The sequence below is a fragment of the Manis pentadactyla genome, chromosome 7 (genome assembly GCF_030020395.1).
Source record: "Manis pentadactyla isolate mManPen7 chromosome 7, mManPen7.hap1, whole genome shotgun sequence".
Classification (NCBI taxonomy): Eukaryota; Metazoa; Chordata; class Mammalia; order Pholidota; family Manidae; genus Manis; species Manis pentadactyla.
In genome coordinates, this window is record NC_080025.1 from 79,087,604 (window position 1) to 79,110,912 (window position 23,309).

Below are 23,309 nucleotides of genomic sequence, written 5' to 3' on the forward strand. Positions count from 1 at the left end.
CCCAGCTTGCCCACTTATGTTCTTTTCCCTGGGATGGAATCTTTCCATCTTTCTGACTCTCAGATTTGTTCCAAATCGCTGTTAATGCATTTATCACTTCTGACATAAGGTGGTAGATTTTTTTCAGCTTATATTTCCCTCCCCTTTGCAACTCCCTTCCTTCACTAATGGTGGAGAGTGACAACTAGTGATTACAGGAATCTTGAAAATGCCACTGGGAACTCAGCAACAGGAGGGGCTTCATCAAGACGAAGACGTGCGTGGAAGCCCAGATACCCAGATGCACCCCCTGCCCCCATCATTCTTTTATCCCCACTTGACTAGCAAAACCTGAGTAACCTTTTCCTACTTCCCAACTAGGGGTTCTAGCTGAAAACCTCCACAAGCCTGCGGGTACGCGTGGCCCTGCCCAGGGCTCTCAAGCTCGCCCCCCTCCCACACACGTGCATTCTGTTCTGCAGTGAGTGCTCTGTTATTTCTGTACCAGGGAAAAACCTTTCTGTGTAAATGGAGATAGAAAGGCATAAGTGCTGCATAATCAGCTGAACGAAAAAACAAACTTTTCAAGGTATTTCCACTTCAAGATCCTGTTTCCTCCTTCTCTTCCTCCCTCTGTCCTTTTACTGGTCATGTTGACCTTTGTCTCTCCCTTTCTTCAGTTTTGGACGTGCTGAGGCACGTGGCTGAGTTTGAAGTAGAACTTAGGAAATGACTGATCACATTCAGGGCCTGCTTGTCCAGCTGGGCTTAGCTTAAAGCCAGGCTGCAAATCTACTCCAGTCTGTAAGGAACAGTATTATGCTGGGCAAAGAGGTCGTTACGCACAGGGACAAATCACAGCAGTAGGTCTATATCTTAACAAGTCCATGCACTCATTCAGCAAATGTTTGCTTCGCATCTGCCATGTACCTGGTTGTTCTGGCTCTGAAGATACTGTAGAGAACAAAGCAGATAAATGTCCCTCATTCATACTTTCACATGTTAGGATGTGTCTTCATAATCTCTTAGGCAATAACAGTTTTTACAAGTGACTCTAGCATCTTCTAGAAATAAATTTTTACTGACTGTAAGCATCTTGTTCACTTGCATACATTTTTTTAAAGAAACAGATGCTGCAAAAACAAATGAAATATTTTGCCTATTTTTATGTGAGTGGAATAGCCTTTTGTAAGACATGTTTTACTTTCTTCCTCCATTCCCTTGCCCCTATAAAAAAAAGAAAAAGAAGAGGAGAAAAGAAAGAGAAAAAAAGAAACATGTTTAGATTTTCACCACCTGGTTATGGTTAGTTCTTTATTTTAAAATCGCTTTCAAAACAGATCAGACCTTACACTGTTAAAAACAATTTTCACTGTAGGCATTGAATATCATACTGCGCTTGTAGTAATAACTGATAGATATCTAGAATAATCTTCAATAGGCCTGAGACTATAAAGAACTGTCAATCACCGAGTTTAACTTTAAACACAGATGATTTGAATTCATGTTAGCAGCGTGAGGAAGCCAAGAAAGATGAAATAGTGCTGGTTGGAGAAAAGATGACAGGATTACCTCTGCAGTTTGCCTTTCTTGCTTGTTGTTTGAGTCAGGAAATCAAGGCAGAGTTTATGAAAAGCCTGTGGCTGGGGTCTCCAACTCTTCATTCCTGCCGAGACTTTCCTATTATAAATCTGCTGTCAGAAATAAGTGCTTTACTTGTGACTTAATTCTGTGCAGGCACAAACACCTTGGTTCAACCCTTTGGCCAGACAGCCTTGCCTGTCTCGAAAGCAGCAGAGAGAGAACTCACTAAGCCAAGCTGTTACCAGAAGGGGGTCACATGCTCTTTGCCATCATTTACTTCTCTGGCCACAGCCCTGTGGATACTGAGAGAAACTGTGAAGCCCAAGGCAGGAATAGGGCCCAAACATTCAGGGCTAGAAGGGAGCAGCAGGTCATGGAGGTGGGAGTGGTAGGATTGGTGGATTCAAAAGTGTTATCCTTCTAAAAGGAGGCAATTCCACTTTTTGATATTTTCCATGCCACCTCTTCTTAAGAATTGGTTATTTAAAAATATTTCTGCTACTATCATCATTAGCTAGACTTGTGCTGTCCAGCATGGGAGCCACTAACCACATGAGACTATTTAAATAAAATAACTGAGCACAAATAAAATTTCAAATGTAGCTCCTCAGTTTGCACTAACCTCATTCCAAGTGCCCCGTGGCCACCTGTGACTTGGGGCCACTTTACTAGGCAGCACAAAAGAGCATTTCCAGCCTCCCAGAAAGTTCTGATGGACAGTGCTGGTATACGGTTTGTAGAATATCTCTTGGTCTCTGCTCTCAACACCTTTTGCCTGATCATCTCTACATTGATCAGGCATTTAAAGGGAATAGGCAGTCAGGGCTGAATGCTATTTCCATTCATTGGAAAGTGTAAGCATATTTCCATTTTGAATATTCTGACTTTGTATTAGGTGTCTTCCTGTTAAAGCCACACGGATGATTACTTTCTTTGCTATGCCTTTTACATGTCTTTGAATATCTTGTATGTCAGTGCTGTGCACCAAGTGCTTCCCAGGGGGTCCAGTCCACTAACTGTTGGTTATCAATCCATAACGAAGTAGGTGGGGAAATTGAGAGTAAGCGTTTAGACATTTTTACAGGAATTCTGCATTGCTGCAACTTCAAGTCATTCAGGTTGATTATATTTTACAACAAGATTCTATTTTATTAAAAAGTCTGCAACAGCATAGAAAATTTTTAAAAAGGAAGAAACTGGTGCTTCACCACAGAGAATTAAGACGCAAAGATGTATGAAAAATTTTTACCTTTGGAAACACATTAATCAGGTCACCCAAAAGTCTCAGACAGGACCAGCTTATATGAAGGGAACAAAAGCTCATACAACAGTAAAAAAATTATATTAAATGCATAATTATTTGAATGACTGTGGACATAATCTACAGTTGTTTTCTCATCACTGTTCCATGTATATTAAGGATGTTAGTGCCAGGTGCTTTTTTCTACAGATCTGGCTCCACTTTTATGTAACATTCTCTGTCTCAGGGAGCTTTGGACAGAGTAAGGGGAATGGGTGCCCTTTATGGAGAGTAGTGTGTTTGTTTATTACACTTGGCCAAGTTGGTAGATTTGTGCTTTAGCTAAAAAAAAAATTGCTACAATTTGAAAAATCTTACAGTATTTGAACTGAAAAATGATATTACCATATCTCAGCACAAAGGGGAGTCTCCCTGTGATGTGAACTGACCCTGCAACAGCAGTGTCCTTGGCCTTGTTCTGGTTTCATCCCTGGGTACCTGTCCTCACTTGAATGCACTCAACACAAGGACCAGAGTCTACACAGCCCATGCCTGTTGAGTTGCTGAGAAAATAACATATAGTAGTAAGTGCTTATTTGCTAGCTTCTCTGACTAAACTTCGAGCTCACTGAGGAAAGGAGCTATATTCAGCCACCTTTATCCCCCTCCACTTGCACAGTGGATACTCAATAACATTTCTCACTTAATTGGCTACTGGAATTACACAATGCTATTAAAACAAACATATTTAATGATCAAGTTAGTCAGTCATTCAGTTCATTCAGTGTGATCCCAGATCACTGCTGTGACATTTGCTTCATCTAGTTGCTCTGTAGTCCTGGATATGTTGAGTTTAAACTCCACCTAGGTCAATGACTTGTTGCATAATCAAAATCTCTTATGCTGAGTTATTGCAGTTCCTTAACTTTAACATGGTAATATTGGTTTGCTTTAGAGATGATATAGTGAAGAAATAATTGTGAAATACTTTACTATGAAATAAGGCTAAAACATTCATTACATGAAAATTGCTACCAGAAATTAGCCAGTATTCATTGAAATTTTCTGTAAAACTTCTGAATTATCAGACAAAATTGGGAATTGATGCTTAAAATACCAGAATCACAAACTTCACAAAACCTGGCACTTGGGAAGGGAATCTCAGGACATCTGCTTCCCCTCCCTACTCCTCCAATTCTTTGTGTCATATCACTATGCTTAAGATTGATATTCCTTCCCAAATAAATAAATTGTTCAAGCTGTTTACCTTCTGCTGCTGCTTACTCATCATCTCAGGAATTCAGAGTTACTCATTGACCAGAAGCACCCACCCTCTGGGTCTTCTCTGGGAATCCTTGACTGGGGTCCCTGTCAATCTGAAGGAAGAGGGTGCTGGGGCCCCGTAGACATGTGGGTGTTCTCTCTGCCCACTGGCTTTCACAGCCAGCCGTGGCAGGCTCGGAGATAATGCCTGCAGCTCAAGGCCTTCATTTGGAGGCAGTAGTCCAGAGGCTCATTTGGAGCAATAAAATATTCTGCTGCTCATGGGGTTTACAGGAAAGGACTCATATGCGAGTACTCAGTGAAAGGAGTGAAGTTCTCCATCCTTACTACCACAGACTCATCCTTCTGGCCTTGGTCTTTAAGCCACAATCACACCACAAGCAATAGCACCACTCATGAGAGCTTCCCCTGGGAGAAAAAAGTGTAGACCAGGTGCTACCCAATTTGTCCCAATTGCAGATGTGTATCCTCAGAAGGTATATGGATCTGATATTCCATATGCCAGGGCTTCTCAACCTCGGCACCATTGACTTTTGGGCTGCTTAAATTGACTATAGGGAGTTGTTATGTGTGTGGTAGGATTGTAGCAGAATCCCTGGGCTCTGTGCACTAGATTCCAGTAGGAACCACCCCAAGATGTGATAACCAAAAACATCCCCAGACATTACCAAGTGTCCCCTGTGGGGCAAAATTGCCCTGGATTAAGAACTACTCTCATATGGAGACAGACTCATACTGGATTCCGATGTGCCATTGTTTGTCAGAAAGATTCAGTAATGTTCTTCTAGAAGTCTCTGGGAAAACAGTTAAGCAACACATACTTCACGTCATAACCAAAATTATCTGTAAGCACTCACTTGTATGGGACATTCAGTTGAGTCTACACAAAGCAATCAAAACTCTTTTCTCTAGATATGGATTTTCTCAGCCAATCAAATGCCAATTTCTGTCATGTAGAGAATATGAAGATAAATCATACTCAAAATATATCAATAAGAATTGACCTCAACTCTGTCCTAAAATATGCCTTAAAGAATGTGTCTGTTAATTCCACAGGCAAAAATATTTATTGAGCATCTACACTGTGCCAAGCGTTTGGCCAAGTATTGGCAACAAGGGACAAATAAAATATTACTGCTCTTTGGAGTTTACAGTAGAGTGGAGACAGATAGACAATCATCAATTACAAATAATAAATGGCTAGGTTGCTCTACACAGAGCAGAAGAAGCTAAACTGAACAGGAATCAGGGAATGTGCTCCACAGGAGATGAAATTGAAGCTGTGAATCTATGTTTTGAAGGATGAATAGGAGTTAAGTGGATGAAGTCAGCAAGAATATTCCAGGCAGATGGTGCGATGTTTATGAAGACTTAGAGGGATGCTATAGCATAGTATGGAGAACTATGAGAGGCTCTGAATGCCTGAGCGAAGGGATCCTATCAGGCAGGGGCAGAAACAAAGAGAGAGTCAGAGCCAGATCTTGACAGTTAGAGTGCTGAGCCTAAAGCCACAGGAGAGATCCACTGGCAAAATTTTAGAGGAGGCAGGACAGGGCCTTTGAGCAGTTCCTTTCAGCAACATTGTAGGGGATAGATGGAAGAGCTCAGACCAGTAACAGGTAGTCCATTTAGAAGGGAGCAGCAGTAGTTCTGGAGGAAATTAATAGGGAGCTAAATCAAAGCCATGGCAGTAGGTTAAGGAAGAGGAGGGAGAGGTAGACCTTTCAGAGCTTAGGAAGGTCAAATCTATCAGCTAATTGGATATGGGACCTCCACATAGAGGGGGTGTTTCTGATGGATCCCAGGCTTCTGATGGATCAGCTGGCTTACTGGCTACTGGCTGGTTCTCAATCTCAGAGATAAGGAAATCCAGGAGGAAGATCAGTCTGGGGGAGAGAAGAATGAGACAGCATGGTGGAGTGTTAAAACCTTGAGCTCTTAAGTTAAATTTGATCTGGGTTTATATTCCCAGTTCTGTTATTTATCTCAGACTCACCTAACTTCTCTAAGCCTTGGTTTCCTCACTTGTTAAATGGGCTAATAATAGCACTTACCTGGTAGGTTAGTGTAAGGGTAAAATGAGATAACCATTAGGAAGAACTATGCCTAGCACTTACTAAGTGCTCAATAAATATTAGCCACAATGTAAAGACTGTCCCCCTGTAGTTCAACAATGCATCCCTGAGCCCAGGCAGCCCAACTTCAGAGCTTGTATTCCCAACCATTACAATTTACTATCTCCAGGAGGCAAGCACATGTCTGTTAAGTGGTTGGAATATAGCCTGCACAAGGGGAAGTGGTGTAATATAAGGATGCCAAACTAGGCAAGGGTTACATTGCAGGAGATTTCATATGCTAGGCCAGGGAGTTTGACCTTTATCCTGTATGAAGAGTGTAGAAATGCTGAGATGTTACTGAGGAGATAACATGTCCCAGTTTTCTTTGAGAATAACCACTTCAACAAGCATTATGGAAGGGATTTACTAACACCCTGGGAAGGGGTTAGAGGAAGAGGCCCACAAGCCTGCCTTGTTTTTGTCTCCCCTCTCCCCACCCTCTAAAATCAACCTGAAAAACTCAGTTTGCCAGCCTGATTTGTTTACTTCCAAGTAAAGGAGAAGTAAAACAGTGATAGAAACTTAATGTGTTCCAAGGATATCAGCAGCAATAGTCTTTCAGTCAGTCCCCACAGCTGTAGATGATGTGCATCCAGAAGGTTCCACTTTGCCTTAAGAGGCCAATACTGGACACTAAGAAGCAGGGAAGGAGGTGCCTTTGCAGATGGATGGGAGAAGCCAAGCCTGTGAGACCACAGTAGGCTCTGATCCAGATACTAAGCCCTGCATCGTGTAGACCTGTTTGAGTGATTTGGTCTAATTAGCTTGCCCAAAAAAAAGTCTCCAAATTTTAATGGTGCAGAGTTGTACTTGCAAACTTCTCTCTGCCAAGCATGGGCTCTAGATGTGGGGGTTTGATGGCCGACAGTGGCTTGGCCAGAAGCCATAGGGGTGCGCTAATGATTTGTATAACTTAATGACTTCAGTCAGAAAAAGAAATTTTGACTTGAGAAGGGGAATAAATGAGGTTTCTGCCACTTTGGCAGGTAAAGCTTGATGACACTGTATCCGGTAATCCTCTGCTGAGATGCATTTCTGCTTCAAATCTAATTGGAATTGGGGTTTGTCTGTCTCTATGACAGCCCTGCTGGCAAAGCATGAGGAATGGGCAGAGCTCTGGAGAAAGAGTCAGCAGGACAGAGTTCCAATCCCACTAACTGGCTTTAAGAATCTGGGGGTCACCTTCAGCTCCATGGATGGCCATAGCTCATCCATTAAGTGAAAAGACAAAACTGAGTCACTAGGAAAGAGGAGGAAGATGAGGAAAATAAGACAATAAGAATAATTGCCATTACCTAGTTTGATGTAATTTTCTGAGTATCTTGCCATGTGGTTTATACACTTTATCCTTAAATCTCACAATATCATTTCCATAGCTCCTTATGAACCTTTTCACCTCCATGTTTTTATGATTCTGCATTTATGTGAAAGCTCTAGGAATTATATGGCATGGTAGAAAATGAAGACTAAGCCTTCATGTATAATAAGAGGTGATATTTTAAAACCCTGAGACTCCCTCTACAGGACCAGGGGCATGAGTGGGGACTGGCCTGTGTGGTAGACAAAATCTGTTTCACTAGAGGACTGTGGTCAAATCATGGTGGTTAAGGGTTTGTTTCTTTCTCCTTTGTGGGTCCACCTGAAGACTGCATTACAACTAGGGCTGAAGCTGTAGTCTGTTCAGTATATGGCTCCCAGAAAAGACTTACTTTATACCTAGTGTTCCTGCTTCCACTCTTCCATCAAAACTCAAAGCCTTAGCCTAGCTTCCAGGCTATGTGTCACAGAGTCCTAGCTGCTTTCCCATACAGCTTTTCTTCCCTTGCCCTTGAATGCATGCTCATTCTCTCCAAACTTCACACCTTCCTTCATCATGTACCCTAACTGATTCAACACATAGATAAGGAGACCCTTCATGGGCCAGTCATTAGGCTTAGAGCTGGGAGTACTAAGAAATCCAGACTGAATTTAATGCCCTTTGTTTACATGCATTGAAAGGGGAAAGTGTGGGTCTGATGTGATCCCAGAACACTTAACCTAGATGACAGAGATGCTCACATCCTTTCCCCTTCCCATCACACTCTTGCCTGTCCTTTAAATCCAACCAAGCTCATGCCTGTAGTAAGCCTCAGGTCTCCCTGAATGCTCATCTGCTGACCCATAGCCGACATGCTTTCTAGTCTTCACAGAACTTAAAAGTCTGTCTCACACAACTTGAATCCATATTTTGTATTCTCTTGTTTGTGCTAGATGCTTTACACTTTTCATCCCCCAATCCCACCCAACCCAACAATACCATCTCTGAGGAGCTCTCAAGCCCTTTGTTTCTATGCTGAGTCCTAACTGGAACATCTCTTTTCTGTTTTCTATTACAAAACCTTCCAACCTTGCACAATTTTTTGTGGCTGGATGGGCTATTGGACATCAAGAATCTATAACTATTTTTATCACAATTACCCTACCTTGATAACTAGCACCTTAGCCTTTACCACTGACAAAGCATCTCTGTGTCCATTATCCCACTGTTCCACACAACTTTGTTGCATAAGTAGCACCTTGTCTAGATGCCACCATTCCTCAAGACCCAACTCACATGAAACGCCATAAAAAATCAACTTCCGTTTCTATTCTCTGCCCATCTTCTCCCTGCCAGAAGTTAACTTCACCCCTACTGAATTCCTACAGTGCACCTCCACATGGTCTCCTTCTTATCTAGATAACGTACTTATAATTGTCATTTCTCTATCCAAATGCCAAACTCTGAGTTCAGGTATCTCTCTCAATTCATTTCTGTGGCCCCCATCAGATAGCCTGTGCCTTTGCACATAGAAGGTTCTCAAGAACATGTGTCCAATTATAATGAATAGAGAAAACATTATTAAAGGGGGTGGCTTAGGTTGGGTGAGGACATCCAGCATGAAGCTGAAATAGTTGAGAGGAAGTGAAATATTCAGGACTGCGTGCTCTAACCTCTAGAATATTTTTCCATTCTGAATAGGACAACACTGGCCATTATTTTTTGTTGTCAGAGTTTCATTCTCACACTGGCACCGAGTCTTTGAAGTGAAATCTCTGCTTGCACCACTGAGGTTGTTCTTCTATTTGGAGGGGTATTCAGTAGAAAGTTATGAAGTCTCTGGTGAAGTGCTGTTCAATTTATTCCCTAGAGATTCAGATTCTTTTGACTAACTTGGTGTCTCAACAGCTTGAAAAATGAAGGAAAGAACCATGTCTGTCTAGACAGACCAGAAAGTAAAAACAAGGGGCACTTTGAAATTTGTGAATCTGACCACAACTGAGAGTTGTACTTAGTCCAAGTGGCTGGAAAATCAGTTTCTTGGGTTAGACAAATGCTTCCTTTAAGACTCTCAAACTAGTAGCTTTCTTCTTTTATAATTAATAGAAAATTATTGCACTGACAGACAGGAGACTTCATATTTGAGCCAATGGGAAAACTTGACATTGAAACCAGGGGAAATAATTTAACCCCAAATAGAGTTGTTAATGCCAGGATAAAAGCAAACAAATGTGCTAATGATCCTCCCTTAGAATTGACTGTGATGAATTTGATGTATTTCCAGATGGAAAATAAATCAGTTCTTTCTGGGCTGGGGATTGGACACCAGAATGAGAAAATGCTGAAATGGAAGTCAGCAAAAAGCACTCCAAAGATCTCATTTCCATTTTCTAGACAATAAGAATGCTAAGACAGATAATTCCCATTTCAAGGAACAAGATCTGAGGGGTTGTAAGCATCCACGACCAGGTTGGGAGGGAGGGGTGTCCTGATTTCCGTAACAGGGGCTGCCAGCACTCTGCTGGCTTAGGGAATTATGTGTGTGCTGGTTTGAAAAGGTAGCACTGCCTTGTGATTATTCTGCGTATTCAGTCATTTCACCATCCAACAAACATTTGTTACCACCTACCACATCCCCAGCCATTCTCTAGGTGCTTTGGATGTAGCAAAAGCAAGACATAGTCACTGACACTGTCCAAACCCCATTTTCATGGTGGGAGACAAATAATAAATACATACACGAATAAATGTATAAAAATGTATAGTTATCAGTACTTTGAAATTTAAAAAAAAAAGCTGGGTAAAGGGAAAATGAGTGCTGTGGCCGGGCAGACTGGGGTAAGACATATCCTTACTTCATGAGAAATACATGTGGATCTGTGGATAAAGAGTGTTCTCAGCAGCGGGAATAACAAATGCAAAGCCTTGAGATGTGAGAGCTCTTGGCAAGATCAAGAAAAGGCTAGGAAGCTAGCTAGCTCAGTTGAAGCAAGGTCAACAAAGCAGAGAGTGTGACCCAATCAGTAAGAGATGGAGCAGGGCTCAGCCCATAGGCATGGTCTGGCCCTGGAGAAAGCAAGACTGTCCAGGGAGACCTCCCTTCAGTAAACCAGTGCTGAATCTACACATAGATTCTGAAGCAGCCCCTCGTGGTGCTGAAGCTCTACAGAAGCTGGAATAGGCCAGCGGAGAGAAGCTGGGGTCTGCTTGATGACTTAAGGGTGGCAGCTTTGTGTCCAGCTGTGCTCCCAGGTAGCTCTGCCACTCCCACACATGCCTCTCCACTGGCCACACTTATTCCCACCTCCGAACCCACTGAGTCATCTCCATCTTTAACTGCTTAGTCCACTCAACTGGGAGACAGTGTGGACACAGTGAAAACAGAACAGAATTTGAAGCTTCAAAATCTTGGGGTCAAAATCTGCCTATATAATTTAATAGCTGACTAACTTCAGCAACCTATTTAACCTCTTAGAATCTCAATTTCCTCATCAGTAATAATAAACTGTTCTTTAAATATATTATGCAGTTTAAGAATCAACATTATCCAAAGAAGGCAGTTCTGTAATCAATAGCCAAGGAAACTGAGGCAGAAGGAGTTAAGAAAGTTGCCAAAGGTTGCTCCTAAAGGGAAGACGCAGGATTTGAATGTGAGCAGCTGGACTCATGCATGTAACCCTACGCTGCCCTCCAGGAGAGTGTGCAGGCTAACAAAGATCATGCAGAGAACATGCAGAACACAAAGCAGGTACCCAATAATTACTAGTTCCTGAGCATCTGTACTTTTTTGGTTACAAGTGACAAAGAAACCAACTCAAAATGACTTAAGCCCTAAGCAAGTTTGTTGTCTCTTACAAATAAAAATCTGGGCCCTACCATCCTGCCCAAAGCAATCTACAGATTCAATGCAATCCCTATCAAATTACCAACAGCATTCTTCAACGAACTGAAACAAATAGTTCAAAAATTCATATGGTACCACCAAAGACCCCGAATAGCCAAAGCAATCGTGAGAAGGAAGAATAAAGTGGGGGGAATCTCGCTCCCCAACTTCAAGCTCTACTACAAAGCCACAGTAATCAAGACAATTTGGTAGTGGCACAAAACAGACCCACAGACCAGTGGAACAGAATAGAGACTCCAGACATTAACCCAAACATATATGGTCAATTAATATATGATAAAGGAGCCATGGACCTACAGTGGGGAAATGACAGTCTCTTCAACAGCTGGTGTTGGCAAAACTGGACAGCTACATGTAAGAGAATGAAACTGGATCACTGTCTAACCCCATACACAAAAGTAAATTCAAAATAGATCAAAGACCTTAATGTAAGTTATGAAACCATTAAACTCTTAGAAAAAAACATAGGCAAAAATCTCTTGGACATAAACATAAGCAACTTCTTCATGAACATATCTCCCCAGGCAAGGGAAACAAAAGCAAAAATGAACAAGTGGGACTATATCAAGGTGAAAAGCTTCTGTACAGCAAAGGACACCATCAATAGAACAAAAAGGCATCCTACAGTATGGGAGAATATACTCATAAATGAAAGACCCAATAAAGGGTTGACATCCAAAATACATAAAGAGCTCACACACCTCAACAAACAAAAAACAAATAATCCAATTAAAAAATGGGCAGAGGACCTGAACACACAGTTCTCCAAAGAAGAAATTCAGATGGCCAACAGACGCATGAAAAGGTGCTCCACATCGCTAGTCATCAGAGAAATGCAAATTAAAACCACAATGAGATATCACCTCACACCAGTAAGGATCGCCACCATCCAAAAGACAAACAACAACAAATGTTGGCGAGGTTGTGGAGAAAGGGGAACCCTCCTACACTGCTGGTGGGAATGTAAATTAGTTCAACCATTGTGGAAAGCAGTATGGAGGTTCCTCAAAAAGCTCAAAATAGAAATACCATTTGACCCAGGAATTCCACTCCTAGGAATCTACCCTAAGAATACAGCAGCCCAGTTTGAAAAAGACATATGCACCCCTATGTTTATTGCAGCACTATTTACAATAGCCAAGAAATGAAAGAAACCTAAGTGTCCGTCAGTAGATGAATGGATAAAGAAGATGTGGTACATATGCACAATGGAATATTATTCAGCCATAAGAAGAAAACAAATCCTACCATTTGTAACAACATGGATGGAGCTAGAGGGTATTATCCTCAGTGAAATAAGCCAGGTGGAGAAAGACAAGTACCAAACGATTTCACTAATATGTGGAGTATAAGAACAAAGAAAAAACTGAAGGAACAAAGCAGCAGCAGAATCACAGAACCCAAGAATGGACTAACAGTTACCAAAGGGAAAGGGACTGGGGAGGATGGGTGGAAAGGGAGGGATGGTGGTGGGGAGAAAGAAAGGGGGCATTACGATTAGCACGTATAATGTGTTGGGGGCAAGGGGAGAGATGTGTAACACAGAGAAGACAAGTAGTGACTCTATAGCATCTTACTATGCTGATGGACAGTGACTGTAATGGGGTATGTGGGGGGGACTTGGTGAAGGGGGGAGCCTAGTAAACATAATTTTCCTCATGTAATTGTAGATTAATGATACCAAAAAAAAAAAAAAGAAAAAAAAATCTAGGCCCTAGATTCTAAGGACATGCTGGCTTCAGCCACTGCTCGATTTAGGTTTCCAGCTGTTACCACTGTCCATCTCTTGGCGCTGCTTTATCTACTGATTCTTTCCCAAGCTGCACAAGGGGAGCCAGGACAGCTTCAGTTCCACATTAGTACAACACCCAATCCAGTGGAGGAGGGACGTCCACTTCCCTGATGGTTAGGTAAGCATGTGTCCTGGAATAGCCAGAATAGTCATGCAGTCCCATACAAGTGAGGAGTCACTTCCCTACTGTAGGGAGTGACCACACATCCTGGATGACCCAGGACAGTCAGTTGGTCCAGAGGAGGAGAGGGATCACTTTCCTGATGGCTGGGGTAACCACACCTCCTGGCTTGTCCAGACAGTTCTCATTCATACTGACCAGTCCTGCTTAAATATTAATTGCACCTCCATTCTCTCTCAGAAGTATTGCAGTTTGGACAGTAGATTGTATGGTCACTGTACTTGTGGTCCGAAGAAAAATACCAAGGTTTAATTTCATTGGCCATTGCCTCAGATATGAAGTTTCCCCTTAAATCTTAAGAAGGATTTACTTACCTGACAGTAGGGAAGAACGGGTCCAACAAAAACATAGAAGGACTGGATTCCAAGAAGGGGAGTGGTAGATTCTGGGGGGTCAAAGCCGCAAGTGTCCAGGACGGCTCCTTTTCTTCGTTTATACTGCTTAGCACAGTTTAGCAGTATATGAAGGGTGTTTGGGAGTTGAGAAATGGGTTTGAATCCTGTAGCTTCCTGTAGCTTCCTGTAGCTCTGTGACCTTCATAAGGCCACCTTCACTTCCTAAGCACTAGGCTCCTCATGTATAGAGAGAGAACGAACTGTGCCTGTCTCAGTGTTGTTATGAGGGTTAAACAGGCTAATCGACAGAACATTTACCACAAAATTTGACATAGACAACTTGATAAATTGTTAGCTGTTATTTTTCCAGGATGCCTAGAACAGATCTGAGAACCCATTAGGAGGTGAGTAAATGCTTAGTGACTAGTTATTCTAAGCATTTACTTAGTGACAAATTAAGGAGAATACTTAATTAAGATAAATACTTAGTGACAAAGTAAGGAGCCTGACCCTCACTGTGAGTGTAGGGAATCTGGCTAAGTTTGGACAAGTGTTGCCAGTGATCAAGGAGAGGAACCTTAAAGTTTGAAATTGAGTGAGGAGATTAGTGATACAGCTAAAACAGTGGGGAAACCACTGAGAAAATGTTCTTTTTAGAACTACTAGGGACATGAGATTACTAACATTTAAAACAGTCATAAATATTTATTTAACACCAGTCTTTGGACAAATGAATATGAATAATTAACACATCCTACTCCCAAGAAATTTAGGATCTTGGATGGAGAAGACAACTCAGAAATGGACAGGGCATGTGTTCTACTTAAAATAAATGCATAGTAGAGAAAGTAGAAAATGATGAATGCCATCATCTTAAACATGATCGTTCTTTGATTGGAATGGAAAAAAGTTGAGAGACCCAACTGAAGTGCTAGAAAAGTCCAGTGAGGAAGAGATCCCTTCCAACAAGAGAGACGGGAGAGATTTGGAGGCCTGGGGATCATTTGAATCACATCTTGAAGTGTAGCTGGATGGCACATGTGGGACACACAGAGGTATTTGAGGCCTTGAATGCTCTGGGCTAAATCCCACCTTGGGCTTTTGTTTCTCTACCTAGGATGCTTTCCCCAGGCACCCACATGGCCGGTTCCCTCAGTTCCTTGAGTCTTTTTTTCAAATGCCACCTCTCAGTAAGGACCTCTCCAAAGACCTATGTTAAACTGTGACACTCCCCTGCTGCCCCCGGTCTCGTCCTGCTTTGCTTTTTCCTTTAGCATCGCAGCTCTGTGCCCTGTATATACTCTGCTTGTTTGTCTTGTCTTCCCAATAGAATGTAGGCTCCCCGAAGGCAGCATGTCGTGTCTGTTTTGTTCACTGCCGTGTATCTCCAGCACCTAGAATAATGTCTGTCACACATTAGGCACTCATATTTTGTAAAAAGGAAGGGAAGGAGAGAATCTGGCTCAAAGAGTAACATAAACCAAAGGAGAGATGGAACATGGGAGTTGGTGCAGCAAGCTGTGTCAGCTCAGGCTGACTGGAGAGTGTGTGGGCAGGAGCAAGGGGAGATGCATGTAGAAGAGAAAATTCAGGCAGGAAACAGACCCTAGAGGACTTAAAGACTAGGCCAAGGAACCCAGCTTTTATTTTACTTTATGTCATGGGAACTATCAAGCACTTTCACTAGGAAATTTTATGAACAGAGTTCTGTTTTCAGAGGATTAACGAGGCAGTGTTGTTTGTAGCAAGGTCAGGCACAGAGAGGTTGGATGCAGGAACGCCAGTGATGAGACCATAACAGAAAGGGACATGAAAGGCCACGGCAGCCCTCACTAGAGAGAATGGGGTGGGAAATGGAGAGGGCAAAGGGGGCTGCACAGGCAAAGGATATACAATTAGAGAATTAACAGGACTTGATCCAATTAATGAAAAGAAGGACAAATAATAGTGGAGCGACCTCTATGTCTAGTGACTGGTGTGACAACCGTTTTGACATGAATAGTCAAGAGTTGATGATTCTTAGAGATGGAATAGATCACTTTCACCTTAGGAACATTTCATTACAGGTAAAATAATGTTTCTAAATGGTTTCTATGTATTTACTGTTTTACTAGTTAACATAACACGATAACCATTTTAGTACCTGGAGATCTTGAAATTTACCTTCCTCTGGGACATAACTACGGCTGGAAGTGAGATATGATGACATATCACTGTGAACCCAGTTTTCTCTTTCACAAGCAATGCTCCCACTAAGAGGAAGTGGGGATTTGCACATTTGGAAGAGATAGCAGATGACACAAAGAGTAGAGTATGGGGTTGTCCAAATCAAAATTAGGCAGCAAAAGGGATTTAAGTTTGAAAAAGAAAGCTAGGCATCCCTTCTCCCTTTCCAAGTAACCAAGAATTACATTTTCAAGTGTTTTGAATTAATGCTGAGAATATATATATGGGTGTGTGTGTAGATGTTTAAACAAGTAAGGCTGCCTGGGATAGAGAATCTGTGCCACATACAACTCAAGCAGGCGCTGTTCTGAGAGAGCACAGTAGGGGCGCTCCTGGAATTGTGTGGAGAATGGCTCTGCCTCCAGGCAAGCAGGTCAGAGGACTCATCTGAGCGTGGCCCTTCTCTTACAAAATCTCTCTCTCCCAGGTTCTGCAGGAACTGTAGTTTGCCATTAGAGATTAATTTCTCTGGGTTACCATTTTCTGATACATTAGTATGAATTTGTTGATCCAACTGATCTCTTCTGTGGATGAAGGCTCCATGACTTCCTGAGAAAGCTTGAGAGACTAGGGTCTGGAAAACAGAAGAGCTAAAGAGAGGAAAGATGGGGAGTGGTTTCTGGCAACAAACTTGGCCTATTTCATGCACAGCTGAGTCAAAGGCCATCCTGCTTTGAGCAATGCTGGAGAGTTAAATTGAGGTCAGATGGTGATGGGCCTTAAAGGAATGCTGAGCTAGTCTAGGAAATAGGGAGGCATTAAAGGTTTTTAAGGAGAAAAATGTGTGGAAATACAGCTCAGTCAAGCCTCACCATCTGCAAACATCAAATGCTGAAGTTAGCCATGGACTCTTGCCTGGACATCTGTGAGGATGGCATTGTTTCCTTCCTGGTCTCTGTCCTCCCCTGCAAGCTGACTAATCCACATCAACTCAATTCAACACATATTTTACTGCACACATATCATTTATCAGCACAGTTACCAGTTTCAGAAACAGCTGTTAAAAGTACTATTCTCTGGCTTCCTCTCTCGTTTTGAATATTTTCTTTCATTTCCTCCCATTTGCAAGGCCTAGAGTAACATTCCATCAGAAAGTAAACTTTCCAAGTACTGTCATGTTAGAGCCTTAGGAGAGAACTGATGTGGCCTAGAGTGTTAACAGGAGCGCTCTGTATGATGAGAAATGTATGTTTTCTTTACTCTGGCCAGATTTTTCTAGACCAGCAAGTGAAGGTTTTTAAAATAATAGCATGTAGTATATTTAACAAAGTGCTTACCAAAAATCCCACAAAATGTGACTTTCCTGCATATTTTTAAAGCACAGAGGTGCTCACCTTGATTTGTGTAAGCATTCGGTGGTGCATGTTATACTTTATTTTGGCCGCCGTGATACATATCAGGAGGGCGGCTCTCTTTGGACTCCTGGCAAAGTTGGCAAACTGTATACAAAGCCGGGCCAAGGACAGGGTGACTTGAGTGAGTTCTGTACGAGAGCCCTGACTGTCCACCACACAGACCCGTGTCTAAATTCACAGTCCCATTCACCATACCCACTGGCAGCTGAACCATCCTAGGTCAAGTTCTCACCATCTGTTTCTGGGACCATGGCTATAGCTTACCCTCATTCAAGGCTTCTCCACTGCCCTCCAGGCTCCATGTTCCCTCCACATTCTTAAACAAAATCAGACTTTTGTCTCTTGTGTTTTTCAAAGCCTCTAGTTTCTCTATGGGACTGGTTGGCAATAATTTTCAACAAGAGTCGAACTGTCCCTTATAAAGATATATCACAGTGTGCATCAAGGGCTGGCAGGGGAGGAGATAAATGAGGTTTCAAGAACCATATTTAGCATCACCAGCACCTTGAATTCCTTTTTAAATTTTAAATAATGCTTATGGACTAAATGAGATTTATGGGTATTAAAAGAGGGATACTGATCTCCAGAAAGAAGTGCAAACTCATTTTGTCATGTAGGGCCTTACATGGTGTGATTCATAACTACCTTTCCAGAAAAATCACCTGCATTGATATTGATAGTCTCATGATGATACCAACAAGAGTAGGTCTTTGAGGGCATTTTTGTCTGATTGTAGAAATAGATGCATAATCCTAATTTCAGGTAGTCTCAGATGTATTACAAGCTGTATACAAGGTGGGGTGGTGGGACAATGGAGGGGTCAACTCATCTACTTGGGAGGAAGAGTTAAAGCTCTGGAGTTGCATCACAAAAGGCCAGTAGTCATCACCTCCTGGATATGGGAGCAAAGACCAACATGGTCAGAAAAGAAATAGTGTGCGATGCCTCTGAGGCACGAGCCTGCTGGGGTGTCGGGTGATGGAGCACTGTCCCGAGCAGAAGATGAAGTGGGAGAGATAAGAAGTGGGTAGGGGCTTTTATACTAAAAATTTTAGGGAACTGTAGAAGATTTTTTAGTGGCAAAAGGACATGTGGAGGTGTTTACAATTTTTTAAAAAGAAACTGCTAGAAATATAAAGCAAGACTGGTAGTGGTAGGAAGACCAGTCAAAAAGCTACTGTAGTCCTCCAGGCAAGAGATAGTAATGGCCTGGACTAGGGCAGCGCAGTGAAGACAGAAATGGATTTGAGACAGATTTTGGAGGAGGAATTGGAAGGACTTAGAGACCTTTTCGTATATAGCTCCTATTGTAAAAGAAGAATGGAAGGTGGTACTCTGGTGTTCAGCTATGAACCGATGTGAAGGGAGGTACCATTAGGCAGGAGGGAGAATGCGGTTGAAGGTGCTGATCTCAGCAGAAGGTAGGAGTTCTGATTTTAGTATGTCAAGTGTGAAGCATCTGTGGGATATTCATGTTGGAACATCCAGTACAGAATCTAGAGCCTAAAGGGATATCTTGGCTGGAAATACCAATTTGCAGGTGATGGTGTTCATAGGTGTGTTATCAGAGTGGCATTTGATATGAGAAAAGATTAGGCCAAAGACAGAACTGCAAAGAATATCTTCATTAAAGTGAATTATATTTAACATCAAAAATAAATTTTAATTTGAGAGGTTCTCTTTGTTTTTTTTCTTTTGAAGTATTTAAAATATGTTATAAAAAGAATCACCATCTGAATGGGAGGGAAGGGAGGGATAACGGTGGGGAAGAAGAGAGGGGGTATTACAATTAGCATGTGTAATGTGGGGGGGAATGGGGAGGGCTGTGCAACACAGAGAAGACAAGTAGTGATTCTACAACATCTTACTACGCTGATGGACAGTGACTGTAATGGGGATTGTGGGGGGGACTTAGTGAAGGGGGGACCCTAGTAAACATAATGTTATTTATGTAATTGTAGATTAATGATAACAAACAAAAATTTTAATAATAGAAGAATAAGACATGTAAAAAACAGAATTCATGTGAATCATGTCTTTCAATACCAAATTATATTTATGTAAATATGATAAAAAAAAAAGAATCACCATCTGAAATAGCGATACATAGAACTATATGAAAGTGGTGAGGGCATTTGTTCTCAAGTTGAAAAGCAATATGTCTAAACAAGAAACAATAAACAGAAAAGTGTCTTTGTGTCGCTCCACGTCTGTTCATTAACAGTAGCACAGTAGAAAGCTTGATTTAAAATTGACTCTGTTCTTGCCATCCCTTTTATCTTTTGGAAGCTAATTTCTTTTCATTTTGAAGCCACAAATTATTTGATCAATTCCAGCATTCACAACTTTTCACATTAGAATTGACAATGTGTTATAGTTGAATTAGCAGTCATCATTTTTCTTAGTGATACACAAAGTAATTTTGCGTCTTGCAGTCATTGGCATCTTCAGTCTGGTGCCACGTGGTATTTGTTTTGTGCTTCCTCCTTTTGGCAGCAGCAAGATGCACTTTGGAGTCAAGAAGGGTGGAGCGAAATGCCTGCCTGCTCCTTGCCGCCCTTCTCCCCCTGATGAGGCTTGGTGGTCTCCTGTGAGGGCAGATGGAGGAGCCGCCATCTGCTGGTGAACAGCCAGGAGCAGGGCAGCAAGGGCTGGGGCCGGGCACACACACCCTCCTTGTCTGGGTTTTTGCATCTGGGTTTTCCCCTGAGAGAGCAGGGGAAAGTGAGAACTCATTGACCTCATAAAACACAAGCCCTTATCCTCACAGAGGGCCTCCCTGTGTTGCTCGGGGTTCTGGTTGCAAGCAGCAGGCAGGCACCAAGTCCAGTGGGATTTACTGGAAGGAAATCTGGTGCTCACAGAATCAACAGGAGGCAGAGGAACAGGCTTGAGAAAGGGCAGGGACCAAGGGATTCCCAGCCATGGACCTCTGGAGCAAGTTGGGCATGGCCACTGCTATGGAGCGTTATCCCAAATGAATCCTCCCCATCCTCTCAGCTTTGCCCCCTGGCTCCAAAGACAAAGCCTGGTTAGGAGCATCCTGTCTTACTGCTCCAGCGATGTCCTGGTCTCTAGGTGATGGAGAGCAGGAAGAGTCCCCCTCGGGATTCAGGAGAAGACAGTCACTGATACAACAGTACTGCAAGGGTGTTATATTGAAAGTACCGCAACTCTACTTCCTGGGCTATGCCTCAGACAGAAGGGTATTTTGATATTATACTGCCTAACAGTGACAATGTTCCAGTTCACTGCCCTTTCCAATGTCTCAGATTTGAGAGGCCATCAGAGCAGGTCAACTGTCAGAGGACTGTAGCATGCTCATGTTGACTACATTGACTTTGTTCTGATCCATACACTGGTAGGGGAAACGAACCCTCCTGGGGCCCATACAAAGGGACAGGCCTTGTGCTAAGTGTGTTGTTTGTGATTGCTTCTGAACATGCAGTTACTCATTCTTAGACCTTTAGAAAATCTTAAGGAAGGGGGATGGTAGTTATCAAAGGCTTTTCCAACTTTAGAGGGAATGAATGCATCAACTGCAGACAGCAGAATCTGGATGCTAAATAAAATAATGTGTCTAAAGATGCAATTGTTTGAAATTAGCCCCTTGGACTGACAGGCAATTAACTTTTGCTACTAGTTTAATTCCTTGTGTGGACCTGGTACAGGAAACCATACCTGGGTGGTAATGTTTTTCCCCTCCAATCTCAGAGGGAATGTAACTGGGTATGAATTAGTGGCACAACTCATATATCAGTAGTCTGTACTGGGTCTATATAAATCCTTTTCTTTAAAGTTATTTAACTGTTTTGAAAATGGTTTCAACAGAAGTAATTCCAGTTGCACCGGAAAGGAAACCAGAGTCTTAAAGAAAAATATACTCTCTTTTCTGAGCAAGGCAAACATATCAGTATGCAGAGAAACAAACCAGTCTCTTGTGTTTTCTTTCCTTAACAAACCCATGGGCACACTTACTTTGTGCCTTGAAAGGCTGATAGACAAAGAATTCTATGGCTACAAAGAATTAATGCCTACGACTTGTTTGTAACCACTTTAAAAAGGCAGGTGCTATTTTTTAAAGTTTTTCTCTGTTAGTCATAGTATCTCATTATGGGACTTTGTACGTATTACAAACAAAATAAATATTTGCTGTTTTTTTTTAAACTCATGAGAAACATGTTCTCTGGGGAAGAATTTTCTATTTAAAGAATTAGACAACCTGCTATTTTCCTACATTCTTCATTCATAAGTTAACACATTGCTATCACAAACCTAGCCCTTTTTTAAACCAAGCCCTTATAGAATAATATTTTTCCAATAAACTCTTAAGTGGCATTTCTGTCATGATATTGCTTTTTGGCTTTTGCAAGAATTAATGTTTAAAATAAAAACCCTTCCATCTTTGGAAAATGAGAACTTGAAACTATTTAAAATGGACTAATTTAAGTCATTTGGTGAAACTGACTTCATTTTGAAAACCAGAAGATGTGAGTGTACAAACTACATAGCTCCGATAAAAAGCATGATTGTTTTCCATAGTCAATGGAACTGACAATAAATTAATTTAGACCTTGATCCATTACGGCCCTTGGGTCCACAGAATGAGACGGGAGAATCTGTTAGTCTTACTTCTCCAAGATCTTCACACAACTAACTCCCTTAACTCCTTCAAGCTTTTGCTCAAATTGTCCCCTCAATAGGCTTTTCCTGACCACTCTATTTCAAATGTTAGCTCTCCCTCTCCTTTCCTGCCCAGCCCCCTTTCCAGTGTTCTATTTCTCCATAGCACTTACCTGATACAATATATGTCTTATCTGCTTGTGGTTTCTCTCCCTTAACTTGAATGGAAGCCCCATAAGCAAGCAGATGTTTTATCTGTCTTGTTCCCTGTCACAGTCCCAGCTCCTGGTACATAGTAAGTGCTCAATAAACATTCATTGACATACAAGCTAAGGCAATATTTGTTTGAAGATTTCTGGGCATGGGTATTCTCGACTCTTTTGGTGGTTTAAAAAGCAAATTCACATCAATTCTTTAACTTGGTCATTCTTATAACAGCAGTGTGTTTTAAGAAAGGATTATTATCCCAGTTCACCAGATGAGGGAACCGGGCCTTGGGGAGTTTCTATGAGTTGTGTGAAGCCAAGGGGGGACTCTAGCCTTGAGCCCAGATCGAACATGTGCCCTGATACCCTGTTCCCACCACATCGTGAATCTGTCTGGACAGAGGACTTACTGCTTTGTATTAAGCATTATTGGTCAGATCTCAGGGCAGTGATTCCAAAATGAAAATGAGAACAGAATTTGGTTGTAGTGTATAAGTTCTTAATAGATAAAACAACCCATCATGTGTGGCTCTCAAGGATGTGAAACTGACTCTCAGTTGAGCCCTACATGTACTTACCTTGTGGAAGGAGAAAAATGATCTATGTGGAGGCCATGTGATGTCCACCTCAAAGAGCCACCACAGACCCCTCCTTTCTTTGCAACCAAGCACCATTCAGCCTTTCTCCATGGCATTGCTATTTCCTCTCTTGCTGGGTGGCGGTAGGGAGGCAGGCTGCATGATGGTTAAAGATCAATCACAGACCGAAAAACATGCAACAGCAGACAGAGCTTAAAATGTGACATGGCTGGGAGATTTCTGGGGACAAATTACTCTGTCTTCATCTATAAAATTAGGCTAATGATACCAAGTTCTGATAAATCAGATTATACAATTAAAGCATTGATCACTGCCTTAAGCAGTATTATTGTGTGACTCCTGTATTTCTTCTACTAGATTGTAACATTTCTGGATTTATTAGTTTTCTAGGGCTGCTGTAACAAAGTGCCACAAACTGGGTGGTTTTAAAAAGAAACTTAATATCTCACATTTTTGGACAAGCGAACTCTAAGGTGAAGGTGTCACCAGCCTTGTTTCCTTCTGAGGGTGGTGAGGGGAAAGGTGTGTGGGGCCTCTCCCCTGCCTCGCGTGGTCTGCTCGCAGTCTGGCGTTCAGTGACTTACAGA

General features: G+C 42.0%; 1 protein-coding gene across 7 annotated transcripts in view; it reads left to right on the forward strand.

The window, feature by feature from the left end:
* The window catches only part of DYNC1I1 (dynein cytoplasmic 1 intermediate chain 1), a 288,492-nt gene that overhangs the window by 155,352 nt on the left and 109,831 nt on the right, over positions 1–23,309 (forward strand). The window lies entirely within an intron of this gene.